Source organism: Periplaneta americana, chromosome 15, assembly GCF_040183065.1.
Source record: "Periplaneta americana isolate PAMFEO1 chromosome 15, P.americana_PAMFEO1_priV1, whole genome shotgun sequence".
In the NCBI taxonomy this organism is placed as follows: Eukaryota; Metazoa; Arthropoda; class Insecta; order Blattodea; family Blattidae; genus Periplaneta; species Periplaneta americana.
Genome location: NC_091131.1, coordinates 104,111,101 through 104,125,941, shown reverse-complemented (window position 1 = coordinate 104,125,941; position 14,841 = coordinate 104,111,101). Strand labels below are relative to the sequence as shown.

The window sequence follows — 14,841 nt, the reverse complement described above, 5'->3', positions numbered from 1 at the left end:
TCAGAATTTAATAAGGGCTGATTCCAAAGTGAAATATTTAAAATAGCCATTAGAGATGCTGAACTGACAGAGGTAGCCCAAATTCTTTGCAAGAAATGCAAAGAAAAGAGAAAGCGTACAAGCGAGCACTGAAAAGAGGAAGATTCAGAGAGATAAAAAGCCCAAAAAACATGTAGAGGAGGAAGCTAAAAAGAAAAAAAGGCAGGAACATAATTATGGTCCTGGGTAGTTTTAGACATGTGAGTTCACTTGTCGCGTGGTATTTTACAAATTGCCATTTTTCTCAGAATGACATTTATATATCTTCAAAACACTCCAGACTATTTTTCATCTGATTGCTGTGAAAGTTTGCATGTATATCACTAATAAATTGGTTAACAAACTGTAGTGGCATTTTTTTTGGATATTCACAATATGACCTAGTTAAGGAGCATTTATACCCTATAAAACTTTTAAAAAGAAAAATTAAATACAGTATGATTATTAAATTAAAAAAATTAATAACCTACGTCTACATACAAAAATGGCAAACTTGCACTCACAAATCAAAAGTAGGGTTCAATTAATTATTTAAAAAAGTTTAAACACCCCAAGTGAAATTTTGGGGCTCATCGAATATGAAAATTAACAAAATATATGATATTTATTTTGATGTACCGAAGTACATATGATATTTCCATGCAGATATTCTGCTTTCTCAGATGATGAGAGAGAGATGGAACGGAGAAAAATTCTCTCCGGCGCCGGGATTTGAACCCGGGTTTTCAGCTCTCCGTGCTGATGCTTTAACCACTAAGCCACGCCGGATACAATCCCGACACCGTTGAGAAACGTCTCAGATTAAGCTCCATCTCTTGGGTTCCCTCTAGTGGCCGCCCTCTGCACTACGTCATAAATATATGATATTTAATAACTTCCCAACCAAACAACCAATCAGCTTCAAATTTTGCATGGTACTTAGTTTTATAACATTGCATGTGGTGTATAAAAATCATTCAGATAGGTTGGAAATTGCAAAAGAAAAACTCACTAGTGTTCTCCCTTAAAAGCCATTTATTTACTTAACCACGCAACAATAGCAGAGATTTCTTCTTCACGTGAGAAGATGTATATATCGAAATGATAGCTGTCCGGTGAATGTAGAGTATCCAACGCCACTGAACGAATATTTCACTTTTATCACTGCCAATGTTGCGCTATAATCGTATATATGCAAGGTAGGCTATAACATGTACATAAGTTATTCATAGATTTCAAAAAGGCATATGACTCTGTTAAAGGAGAAGTTTTATATAATGTTATTATTGAATTTGGTATTCCCAAGAAACTAGTTCGATTAATTCAAATGTATATCAGTGAAACTTACAGCAGAGTCCGCATAGGCCAGTTTCTATCTGATGCATTTCCAATTCACTGCGGGCTAGAGCAAGGCGATGGACTCTTATAACCTTTACTTTCTAACTTTGCTCTAGAATATGCCATTAGGAAAGTTCAGGATAACAGTCAGGGTTTGGAATTGAACGGGTCACATCAGCTGCTTGTCTATGCGGATGACGTGAATATTAGGAGAAAATCCATAAACGATTAGGGAAAATACGGAAATTTTACTTTAAGCAAGTAGGGCGATAGGTTTGGAAGTAAATCCCGAAAAAACGATGTATATGATTATGTCTCGTGACCAGAATATTGTACGAAATGGAAGCATAAAAATTGAAAATTTATCCTTGATGAGGTGGAAAAGTTCAAATATCTTGGAGCAACAATAACAAATATAAATGATACTCGGGAAGAAATTAAACGCAGAATAAATATGGGAAATGCGTGTTATTATTCGGTTAAGAAGCGTTTATAATCTAGTCTGCTGTCAAAAAATCTGAAAGTTAGAATTTATAAAACAGTTAGTCTATATTACCGGTTGTTCTGTATGGTTGTAAACTTGGACTCTCACTTTGAGAGAGGAACAGAGATTAAGGGTGTTTGAGAATAAAATTCTTAGGAAAATATTTGGGGCTAAGAGGGATGAAGTTACAGGAGAATGGAGAAAGTTACACAAAGCAGAACTGCACGTATTGTATTCTTCACCTGACATAATTAGGAACATTAAATCCAGACGTTTGAGATGGGCAGGGCATATAGCATGAATGGGCGAATCCAGAAATGCATATAGAGTGTTAGTTGGGAGATCGGAGGGAAAAAGACCTTTGGGGAGGCCGAGACGTAGATGGGAGGATAATATTAAAATGGATTTGAGGGACGTGGGATATGGTGATAGAGAGTGGATTAATCTTGCACAGGATAGGGACCGATGGCGGGCTTATGTGAGGACGGCAATGAACTTGCGGGTTCCTCAAAAGCCATTTGTAAATATGTATTATGTATTAAAAGAATACATTGTAATAGTTTACATTGCATTTTTCGAACTTTTGTATTAAGCTTATAACGTTCCCTCTATTGTTTCACAATATGTTGTCACAAATTTGATTTGAAACACGTTACATCCCAGATATCTCAAATCTTGCACGGATTAATAATTTGTATTTCGTGTTTTCATAAAGGATGTTTATTACATATCAGAATAATTAGATGCATGTTCTTTGTTTTTGTACATACTTAATTCGCTTTTTCAAATTGGAAGAAAAGTTTCTTGGGGGAAAAAAAATATAAGAACTTTATGGGTATTTTTGGAGTATATCCTCGTGCCTTTCTATCTGTAACATAGTATCATGCTTTAATGGACGCACAGTCCTCTGCGCTCCCATCGAGCTCATCACCAGGCCTGTAAATAGCGCGTCTTTCGACCGTGACTGGAAAACGGCCGCTCGGTAGGGGCCACAGCTTCATATGTCGACATTGATTTTATCAAAACAACTTCCTATTCAACTTAATACAACACTCAGCATCTTATAAGGCAATGCATTCTGACTCATTGTGCACATTATAGCTGCGGTTCCACTACCATATTTCACTTCTGCCTTGTTGCAGCACTTAGTAACTATAGATTATGCCATTCGCATCATAGACCGAACTGTTTTTTACAGAGCCATTTTTAAGCTACTGTTGTTGCTGCACCATTTTCTGATCTTCGATCAAAAGTGAACTCCAGTTAGCAATGTTTTTGCAACCGGGTCTGAGTGTGACATAATGAGAAAAGATACTCAACTTCGTTAAAACAAGATTTCAAAAAGGCATACGACTCGGTTAAGAAAGAAGTTTTATATAATATTCTTATTGCATTTGGTATTCCCAAGCAACTAGTTTGTTTAATTAAAATATGTCTCGGTGAAAGTTACAGCAGAGTCTGTATAGGTCAATTTCTATCTGATGCTTTTCCAATTCACTGCGGGCTAAAGCAAAAGATGCACTATTATCTTCACTTTTTAACTTTGCTCCAGAATATGCCATTAGGAAAGTCCAGGAAAACAGACAAGGTTCGAAATTGAACGGGGTACATTAGCTTCTTGTCTATGCGGATGACGTGAATATGTTAGGAGAAAATCCACAAACGATTAGGGAAAATACGGAAATTTTACTTGAAGCAAGTAGGGCGATAGGTTTGGAAGTAAATCCCGAAAAGACAAAGTATATGATTATGTCTCGTGACCAGATTATTGTACGAAATGGAAATATAAAAATTGAAAATTTATCCTTCGAAGAGATGGAAAAATTCAAATATTGTGGTGCAACAGTAACAAATATAAATGACACAGGGAGAAAATTAAACGCAGAATAATTATTGGAAATGCCTGTTATTATTCGGTTGAGAAGCTTTTGTCTTCTAGCCTGCTGTCAAAAAATTTGAAAGTTAGAATGTATAAAACAGTTATATTATCGGTTGTTCTGTATGGTTGTGAAACTTGGACTCTCACTTTGAGAGGGGAACAGAGATTAAGAGTGTTTGAGAATAAGACTCTTAGGAAAATATTTGGGGCTGAGAGGGATGAAGTTACAAGAGAATGGAGAAAGTTACGCAACACAGAACTGCATATATTGTATTCTTCACATAACATAATTAAGAACATTAAATCCAGACGTTTGAGATGGGCATGGCATGTAGCACGTATGGGCGAATCCAGAAATGCATATAGGGTGTTGGGAGGCCGGAGAGAAAAATACCTTTGGGGAGGCCGAGACGTAGATGGGAGGATAATATTAAAATGGATTTGAGGGAGGTGGGATATGATGATAGAGACTGGATTAATCTTGCACAGATAGGGACTGATGGCGGGCTTATGTGAGGGCGACAATGAACCTCCGGGTTCCTTAAAAGCCATTTGTAAGTAATTAAGTTGAAGGTTTATTATCGAAAGATACACTTATTAACAATCCGATTCTAGGTGTTGTCTGGATTGTTGGTCATGGATATGTTCGGAGGATGACTCACCTCGGCAAGTAGATTTCTTATTCGATATTTTAATGACAGTCTGTCAACCGATTAAGTTTGAACGGTACCAAGAAATGAATTACGTGAACATTTAGTAATGCAGGGGTCGTACTGCCATGGTCTGCGTTCAAATTAGTGGAGAGTCATTTCGATTTCTTAGAGGATCGATGCAGTGCTGAGAATACTTGAATCAGGTGTGTAGCGGAAATCTATCTCTTTCCCAGAGCGAAACAGGATAGGGGCATAATAAGACTGTAAAAGTGCGCCTGTGCAAATAGTGCGTCAGACAAGAGGAAGTTCCTGCAACAATTACCCTGAAACCACTCTTAAACTACGTTAATTTAACCACATTATTACAGGTGGCTCAGTCGTTACAATGTATATTACTGAATCTGAGGGTCACGTGTTCAGTCCCGATTGACTAAGTACAGTATGATTATTTAGTCCTGACAGTCGCCGGCAATGTGCGCCTTGGTCAGACGAGTCCATTTAGTTACGCCAAGGGGTGTCACTCGCTTGCTTTCGTAGCGATCGGTTGTCATGCGTGAGGAAGAGCGGTATGTTTCTAGAACAGTTAAGCTGTACTACATTCCTTTATCGACTGCTCGCCCTTATCTCTACTCCGTAGCTCTCCCCACTACTCCTATTACTTCTATTACTTCCACTCTTTCACGTCGCCGAGCTGTCAGGACTAAATATTCGGTCTGTACAGGTTTTTAAATTTTTCTTCGGAAAAGATTAATTTTTGTAGTTGGTTATTTAAAGTCGTTATATCGACTACTAGGTTATTTAGCGTAGATGGAATATTGGTGATATTGAAATGGTATTTAGCGAGATGAGGACAAAGATTCGCCATAGATTACTTTATATTCGCATTACGGTTGGAGAAAGCCTCGAGAAAAACCCTATCAGGTAAACAGTGGAAGCAGGAATCGAACCCACACCCCAACGCAGATTCGGATCAACAAGTTAACGCGCCTGCCGTCTGAGGATGAATTGAAGCAGGTTACGCTACATCACTTTTATTTATTTTTATTTTATTTATTTATTTATATGTTTGTTTATTTATTTATTTATGCCTATAACAGGGCAAAGTCCCAATTACAATAGACAGTACAGATATTCATTTACAGAAAAAAAACATAGATAATATGAAAAAAAGAGATGAAACAGATACAAGTGTAAATACAAATTAAAATGGAAAATGAGAAAAGGAAAGAAAAAAAAAAAGAACAGACAAATAGATACTACCTAAATAAGAGATACAGATATAGATATAAGTGAAAAATACAAAATAAAATAAATGAAAAATAGTTAAGTATAGATAGCATAGCCAAAAACGTAAAATGTAGCTCTAATTGGCAAATTACAGAGTAACAAATAGCAATATTATATAAAATCAACTACCTTCAGAATATTAATAAGAAAATGTTTGTATTCCGTGTAAGAAATGCAGAAATCTAGATCCCATGTTTTACATATTTCATTGAAATTTGAACACAGTTTTAACACTGGTGAATTTTTATGTGCTGAAGTGTTTGGCTTTTTATAATATAACACTTGACGATTTCTTAAATGTGATGTTCTAGTGTTAGGGGAGAGTCGGGTAGTATCGCACATCGGGTAATATCGGACAGTGAGTTTCTTTCATCTACCACACGATGATAGTACCTGATTGACATGGTTACGTTTCTGTAATGTCGCATAGAGAAACGTAACCATGTCATTCAGGTACTACAATATGGTGGTAGATGAAAGAAACGCACTGTCCGATACTACCCGATGTCCGATACTACCCGACTCTCCCCTAATCATTAAAATAAATTAAATTACACTATATCACATTAAACTAGATTACCGTAGTTTACTTGGCGTTAGATAGGATTGTATTACATTAGAAAATATTAAATTATTTTTATTTGATTAAATTAGTTTCTCTTAGATTAGATTAGGGGTTAGATCAGATTGCATCATATCTCATTACACAATATTAGCTTGAATTACATTGCATTAACTTAGATTAGCGTACATTTTATTTTATTAAGGTGCATTAGGTTAAATTACATCAAGGTAACATATATCATATCATGTCATATCAGATCATATATATCATATCATATATCATATCATATCATATCATATTGTAAATTTTATTAGTTACAACAATGTAATTTATTCCTCACAACAATAATTCCTTTCTACAATTCGCCTTAAACGCTCTCGGCAACAATTGGAATTTTCACTCAACAGTATTCGTTATAGCACTCCACCGACGACAATGACAATTGACTTGGACTATTACGCACAACAATGAACTGTTAATCTTAACTAATATTTACAAAGCACTATTTACAAATCAGAACTACCAGTTCTCAGTTCACAGTTCTTCTATCTCAGTCACTCGAGTTCACGGTATCTCGAACCACAGACCTTCAGAGACAGTTCACTGTACTCGAACTCGGGTCCCTCCAACTGCGGTCCACTGCACTCGAACTCAGGCCTTCGGATGCTGACGCTGACGCAGATGCGGACGCACACTCGAGTCGAACTCCGGCTGGCTTGCTTGCTCTGGCTTTCTCACTGACTGAATAACTGAAAACTCTGACTCTGAAACTGAAACTGCTGTCGTTCCTTCGCGACCGTAATTTATAACTACAGCGACGTGGCCTCGAAAGTTCGACCCGTCTCTAGAGATGGCATTCCAGAGAAATCCAGAGCCCTCTCCTCTCTACCAGCACCAGATGCGCGCGCAACTCGTCGCGTGACGTAATACACCCTCTCTCTTCTCTCCACCGCGCGACGTCACTCAATGTTCCGTGCAGCCTGTGCGATCTGCTTTCATGTGGGACGCTGGTCGTGAGTTCGAATCTCACGTCGCTGTCACAATATCATATCATATATCATATCATATCATATCATATCATATCATATCATATATCATATCATATCATATCATATCATATCATATCATATCATATCATATCATATCATATCATATCATATCATATATCATATCATATCATATATCATATCATGTCATGTCATGTCATGTCATGTCATGTCATGTCATGTCATGTCATGTCATGTCATGTCATGTCATATCATCACATCACATATCACATATATATCATATATCATATCATATTATATATCATATGAGATATTACATGATATGATATATGATACGGTATGGTATGGTATGATATGATATGATATATGATATGATATGATGTGATGACATGATATGATATATGATATGATATGATATATGATATGATATGATATGATATGATATGATGTGATATGATATGATATGATATGATATGATATGATATGATATGATATGATATGATATGATTTTCTCAGGTATTTAGTATTCTGATACACTTTGGACTTCATTTAACCCCAAATGAAGAAATTCATACGTAAAATTTAATGGAGATTTGGAATAGCCTATGTAGATCATAAAACAGGGTACCATTAAAAAAATAAAGTTTAGTGTAACACCTCGTATGCCTGAATAATTAACTTTTTTCGAACACTGGTATCATATTGTATGCTTTGCCTCTAACTGTTTTGCATATAACTTTTTTAGTAAAAATAAAATTTACGAAGAAATGACTATTACTCCATATTTAATGAATATTCTGTATATATAGTGTGTTTCTCGTAAGTTTTAGGTTTCAAATCAATTAAATTTTATGATAGGCCTAAGGAAACTCTATTATATTACGGAAATCTCAGATGTATAGAGTTATTCAAAGGTAAAACAATTGAATGTCAACTATCTTTATTAACAAGCACATTTATAGAAAAAAAAATTCAATTTTGTACTTCAAAATTTAGGTTTATTCGCGTATACAAATCAATTCCTGACAAAACCCCATCCTGTTGAGTAGTTCATTTATTGTCGCCTTGAAACTTGATTCATTCTGCATGTTCCATATACTGAATTTTGTGTCTAATTTCCTGAACTTATAAAATCACTACATACAGCATTCACACCATTTATACGGACTTTGGTTTACCACAATGTTTTCTTATCTGCCTCGGAACTGGTGCCTTCAAATTTTTTACAAGCTTCCATAAAGGTACAAATTGCAAGTTTTTTACCTGTACTGTATTTAGAGCTCTGAATCTTTCCAGTGCACTGTAACGATCTGTATTACAATACATAATAGTAAACTGAAAAGAACCAATTCATATTTGCAGAGTAAGACACTTCTGGCATAAGTGTGCAAAAAACACACAAATCACTCAAAAATAGCATGAATTGCAGTTTATTTATTTAATTTCCAACAACAACAACAACAGTAAAATAATCAAAATGGAAGTTACTAAATTCCAATATTTTATGAACAATCTGTATAAGTACATTGGTATGTCTATTAATTTATATAAGATAATTTAGAGTGCAACAAATAGCATATCGTAAAGAAAAAAACTAAGGAAGGGACTGGTGGAAGTGCTTTGTGTGGAAAGAATAATGTTCAAACTGATCAGAAAGAGGAAAAGAAATTTGCTGGATCACTGGCTAACGAGCAAACATTCTGATAGGAGCAGATAAAGAAGTTATTTTTTTTCTTTCACCATGATAATGATGTCAAAAATGTGCTTATAAAAATTTTGGCCACTCGACCGGAATTATGAGGGCCGTAAAAAAATAAGTCCACCTGGGCCGTTAACAGAAAGAAAACACAATTACATTGGAAAAATTATTGGAACAGACACAGCAATTGTTGAGCTACTTTCAATATATTAGTATCCACCGGATCTGAGATATTTGTCATATCATGAGATCGACAGAGAGGTGCAGACGGCTGTCCAACGCTGGTTCCGATCCCAGACGGCTGACTTCTACGACACAAGGATACAAAAATTGATACCATGGTATGACAAATGTCTCAATTCCAGTGGGAGATATGTTGATAAATAGCGCAACAATTGCTGTATCTGTTTCAATAAATCTTTTCATGCAATAGTGCTTCTTTTTTGCGTTAACGGCCCCAAGAAAAATCACTTTCTGGACGACCTCGTAATTGCGGTCGAATGGCCAAAATTTGTATAAGCACTTCTTTTGACATTAACATGGTGGAAGAAAAAAAAGTAATTTTTATCTGCCTCCATCAGAATGTTTGCTTGTAAGACGAAACTGCCTACTGGATGCACTGGAAGGAAATGTGAACGGGAGAAATGTTAGGAGCAAAAGAAGATATCAGATGAATACAATATTGCTGGTTGAGTGGAAGAGAAGGCCCTACGGCCTTAACTCTGTTAGCTAAAATAAGTCATTAGTTAAGAGTAATGCAAAAAATAGTAAACATCGAAGATTGCTGGATTTGCAGTGGAAGATTTGCCTTTGTGCAGAAAACTATGAATGAATGAATGAATGAAGAAAATTGTATATAGGCTAATTATAGTGGTTCAAATATTCCCGGACTTCATTTGTTTGTGAATATTACGTAAACAGATGAAAAATTGAAACCCCGATTTTATTTTTCAAAAGTTCTGCCCCCTCACATTCTTCTTGAAAGAGCGTCTTTAGTTGGTTGTGCAGCCATTTCCGCACTTCTTTGAAAATAATAAGAGAAACAACGTTCTAAGTTGCTAGGCACAGTTTTCCAAATTGTATTCCGCATGGTGGTAAATCATGAGACCAAACTACCTTGGCTCTGAAGTAAGAGAACAGTCATTAGCCAAACAGCAGCTCCTAATGTTATCGCCTGGTAATTTCATGATTGTAATTCTTGTGGTATCATTTGTGGTTATCTAGAAAAGCGCAGCAGTGAAATCAATCATTGTTCTATAGGAGGCCTTGACAAGATCATTATACAGGGCTGTGGTATTAATATTTCCGGTGCGGAGGCGTATTTTCACGGCGCAGATGGGAGGATGTGGTTTGGGAACCGGCCACACGACTCTTATTGTCTGGTAAGTGAAACAACACAGCATGCGTGTACGATAACGATCATAATTTAGTCATTACAAGTGCATAACGGGGTCATGTACATTTCGGACGTGATTCAAAGACGCGCATACTGCGGGGCTTTCGACAGGATATTGAAATAATTTGTTACATATGTTACGTATGTCATAAAACAAACATACTACGAACATACCTACATCAAACACATCATAATTAGGATTAATCATGTACAGGCAGAGACTATCATTACTGGTTAAATGAAGTCAATCTAGGCCTACGTACTTTCATGTCTAAAACAAGCGCTCACATCGACAAGAAAAACATAACTGTGTATGGTAGTTCCTAAATTCTTACGTCCATTTTCAGCCGTTTTCTTAGTCTAATAACACTGGAATGAGTATAAGTGTGCACGAGGTAAGCATTACGTCACGTGTCCTTCAGTAGACAAACACAAGTAACGCTCACTACAGGGCACTCTAAAACATGTTCCTTACTCCTAAACAAGTACAGTATACTTCAGTTTTTTTCCTTGTTAGGAAGGAGGGAGGGAATATCCCACGGACTACGACCTGAAGTCTATTGTATAACCCCCCCCCCCCGCTCCGATATGGGATGAGTTGCGTGCCCACCGATCCTCTACGCGCACCGATCTAACCACTTGACCCCCTTAACGACCGGTCCCTACAGTCAACAAAGTCCATGTACCACTCCTGCTTCGGCAACCCCCCCGCAAGGCTCCCTTAACGGTCCGAGGCGGAAGTCCTCTCCCGAGAAGGTCTGTCCCGGGTTCCGTTGCAGAAGCTATCCATCATCACTTGAATACAATTCACGGAGGCCGGTCGAGAGAGCCAGCAACTTCGGAGGGCCGCCTGTACAGCGATCTGAAAACCAGAAGTAGTAAACGGATGATGAATGAAAGGATGATAGGGGAGGAAAGGAAGTGGCGAAGATGAGTGGGGTTTCAATAGCCTGATAAGGTTACTTGCTATTTATTCATAGGAGTAAGGGGAAAAACCCCGAAAAAAATACTTCAGTTTAGAAATGTTTACGATATGCTCTACTAGTTTAAATAAAGGTGTCTAAAACAAGTACGAAAGTGGAGAAGTGGATAGAGGAATTCGGAAGACAGTATGTCTGTGTAAGTGGCGACATAATTGTGTGTAATTTATGTAAGGCTGACATAATCTTTTCTAAAAGATGGTATTTACAGCAGCATTATAATAAAAAAAACATATAAACCATTTGAAATTGATAGAGAAATGTGAGTCTGACGATCTATCTTCGACTAATAATTTAATATAAGCGGACGAATTTAGCAGAGATCTGTATGAAATGATGGTGCAGGCCAACATTCAACAAAGTTGAGGACAAGCACTTTAATATAGGCTTAAACATTTCATTCAGGGCAGTACTACAGATGTACCGGCATTTTAAGTTAAAATTTTATAACAAAGATTATCGTAATATAGCCTTAACCATTGCATTAAAAGCGGTACCTATGAAACAGTAACATTTTAACTTAAAAATTTACATCAGACATTATTGTAATATAGGCTTAAACATTTCATTCAGGGCAGTATTGCAGTTGTACCGGTATTTTAAGTTGAAATTTTACAACAAAGATTATCGTAATATAGGCTTAAACATTGCATTAAGAGCGGTACCTATGAAACAGGAACATTTTAACGTAAAAATTTACATAAGAGATTATTGTAATATAGGCTTAAACATGTTGTTAAGAGTAAGTTTAGTACCTCTGATACAGTAACATTTTAAGTTAAAATAACACAAGCAACTATAGGCCTACTCATCCATATGCAAGTGCAGGAATCTTCAAGGAATACAACTTGTAAATTTGTGTTTAATGGCTTTAGAATGAACCTATTATTGCTGTTAGGAGTATAACTGTAGCCTATTTCTATTATGTGGAAAAATACTATATCTTATCATAATTTAAGATAATGCCATGAACTTACCGGTAAGTCTGCGAGTCACTTTAAGTGACGAGAGATTTATCTAGTGAAGTTTAAAATTGCGAGTTATTGTTCATTACGCTTTCATAAAACTCTCCTTCGTAGAAAGGCTTAAGAGAACGAGCTATTTTGTTCGCCACTAGATAGCTGGCTTCCTTACATTTATTTATGTCATCTTTTTCTTCATGGCGATAATTTAAGGCTGATTTCAGTTCTTGGAGTTTAATGACTCGTTTCATTACTACATAGTTCTATATTATTATTATTATTATTATTATTATTATTATTATTATTATTATTATTATTATTATTAAATCAGTAACTAGTAAATAACTGATAATAGTCATCAAAAGATTAAAAAAGAAATTAAAGTGGAGATACGGCGTAGTAATTATTTTATCACTCAAGGGATGATGTAGGCCTTTATATTGAGGCAAGTACACCGTGTTCCGCTTATAAGTATAATAAAAGAAATAGTTATAATTTCATAACAATGCATGCAAATGGGTTAAGATTGGTACCATTGTAAAGAGGAAATTGGGAAGTTTTAATCCATTGTTGTTACTTATTTTTAGAAGACTCACGCATGCGCAGATCATTAAATAAGAGAATTCGTATCGTATCTTTAGTCAGTCAGCATGTGGACGCCACAGCAGAAAGCCTTTTGTGTGCTGTCATTAGCAGAACATAGATCCATAATTCGTGTACAGCGCTTGTTTCGCCGTCAGTACAATCTTAGACCGAGGGAAGCTGTACCGACGTACGTCTCAATAATGAAATGGGATAGGCAGCTCAGAGAAACAGGAAGTAAACCGACACAATTGTCGCATCTGGGGGTGGGAAAATCCAAGTGTCGTAATTGAACACCAACGGGATTCCCCTAAATGGAATGTTTGGTGTGGGATCATGCGTGACAGAATCATTGGTCCCTATTTCTTTGCTGAAAAGACAGTCACTGCAAACACGTACCTGGATATGTTGCAACTGTATGCTGTGCCACAACTCCCAGATGGAGCAATTTTCCAGCAAGATGGGACTCCACCACACTTTGCCAACATGGTTCGCACATTCTTAGACGAACAATTCCCTGCAAGATGGATCGGAAGAAGATCACCGTACATCACATGGCCTGCCAGATCACCAGATCTAACACCACCTGATTTTTTCCTGTGGGGGTTTGTTAAGGACCAGGTCTACAGGACGCCAGTACGTGATTTGGCAGACTTACAAGAAAGAATTTATGCTGCTGTCAACAATGTTACACCACAGATGCTTCATAACACTTGGGTCGAGGTTGAATACCGGTTGGATATTTCCCGTGCCACCAATGGAAGCCATGTTGAGGTTTATGGAACATAAGGTAACAAAAATTCCCAGTTTTCATTCTTTGTAGCAGTTGGTTTCAACTATATACTTGTATTAATTCAGAAGTTATAGCTATTTCTTTTGTTATACTTATAAGCGGAACACTCTGTATATAAGAATTATGGTAACACTTGCTGATTAATAATAATAATAATAATAATAATAATAATAATAAACAATAATAATAATAAATAAATAATAATTACCTCTGTGTGTTCAGCGCAATGCTCTGTAATATCGCTTCTATATACTGTTCCTGCTCCTAGAGACAGAGGGTTTGTAGAGCGACATGGTACCGACACTGCTTACCTTCAGTACGTGAGCGAGACAGAGAGCTATGTACAGCTGTCAAAAGAAAAAGTGGCCGCTCTCCTGAAACAAAGTTCCCTTCGGGTATCTTCGCTACAATTCGGAGACAGGCGATGTTACATGTTGTAGGACCACGTTGCCTGATATCTAGAGTTATAATTGAAGTATACTGTGTGTTATTCGATAGCGTAATGGTAGCGTTCAGGCCTCTTATTCATGAGGTCCTGCGTTCGACTACAACCTCGTACTTTTTATGTTCTTTTTTGTTCTGTTTTTGAGAGAGACAAACTATACATAATGGCTCCTTTCTCTTTTATGATTATTTTAGTAATTAACATCAGGTTCATTAATATATTATGCCATGACTTTATCATTATGATATTGTGGCTGCAAATGGAAAGAAAAAATATTTTATTCTCAATAAAATATCTTTCGTGGCATAAACAAAACTAATTTACTGGCGTCAGCCTTAAAACATTCAAACAATTAAGCGTTCAAAAAACAAAACAAAAAGCCACAATTCAATATTTAGTCTAGGCCTATCTTCCTCTTATCTCGATCATCTTGCAGTCGAATTGGCATGGAATCGACTAGTCTTTGCAAATAGCGACTGTTATTAGACACGATATTCCAGGAATTCTGAACATATATACATAAGTGTTCTGTCCATGGGCAGGTCTTTCATTGCAAACCCAGCAATCTCCAATCTTTCCTATTTTCTGCCTTCATCTTAGTCTCCGCATATGATCCACATATCCTAATGTCGTCTATTATTCTCTTCAACCAGAGACCCAACCAGTTCCTTTTTCTCTTTCTAATCAGTTTCAGCATCATTCTTTCTTCACTCACTTTTTCAAACACAATTTTATTTCTTATTCTGTCTGTCC

At 36.5% G+C, this 14,841-nt stretch overlaps 1 non-coding gene across 1 annotated transcript; it reads right to left on the bottom strand.

The window, feature by feature from the left end:
- Positions 1-735: 735 nt before the first annotated feature.
- Positions 736-807, bottom strand: TRNAS-GGA (transfer RNA serine (anticodon GGA)). The gene has a single exon. It is a non-coding gene; the product is annotated as a tRNA-Ser (tRNA).
- Positions 808-14,841: the final 14,034 nt, after the last annotated feature.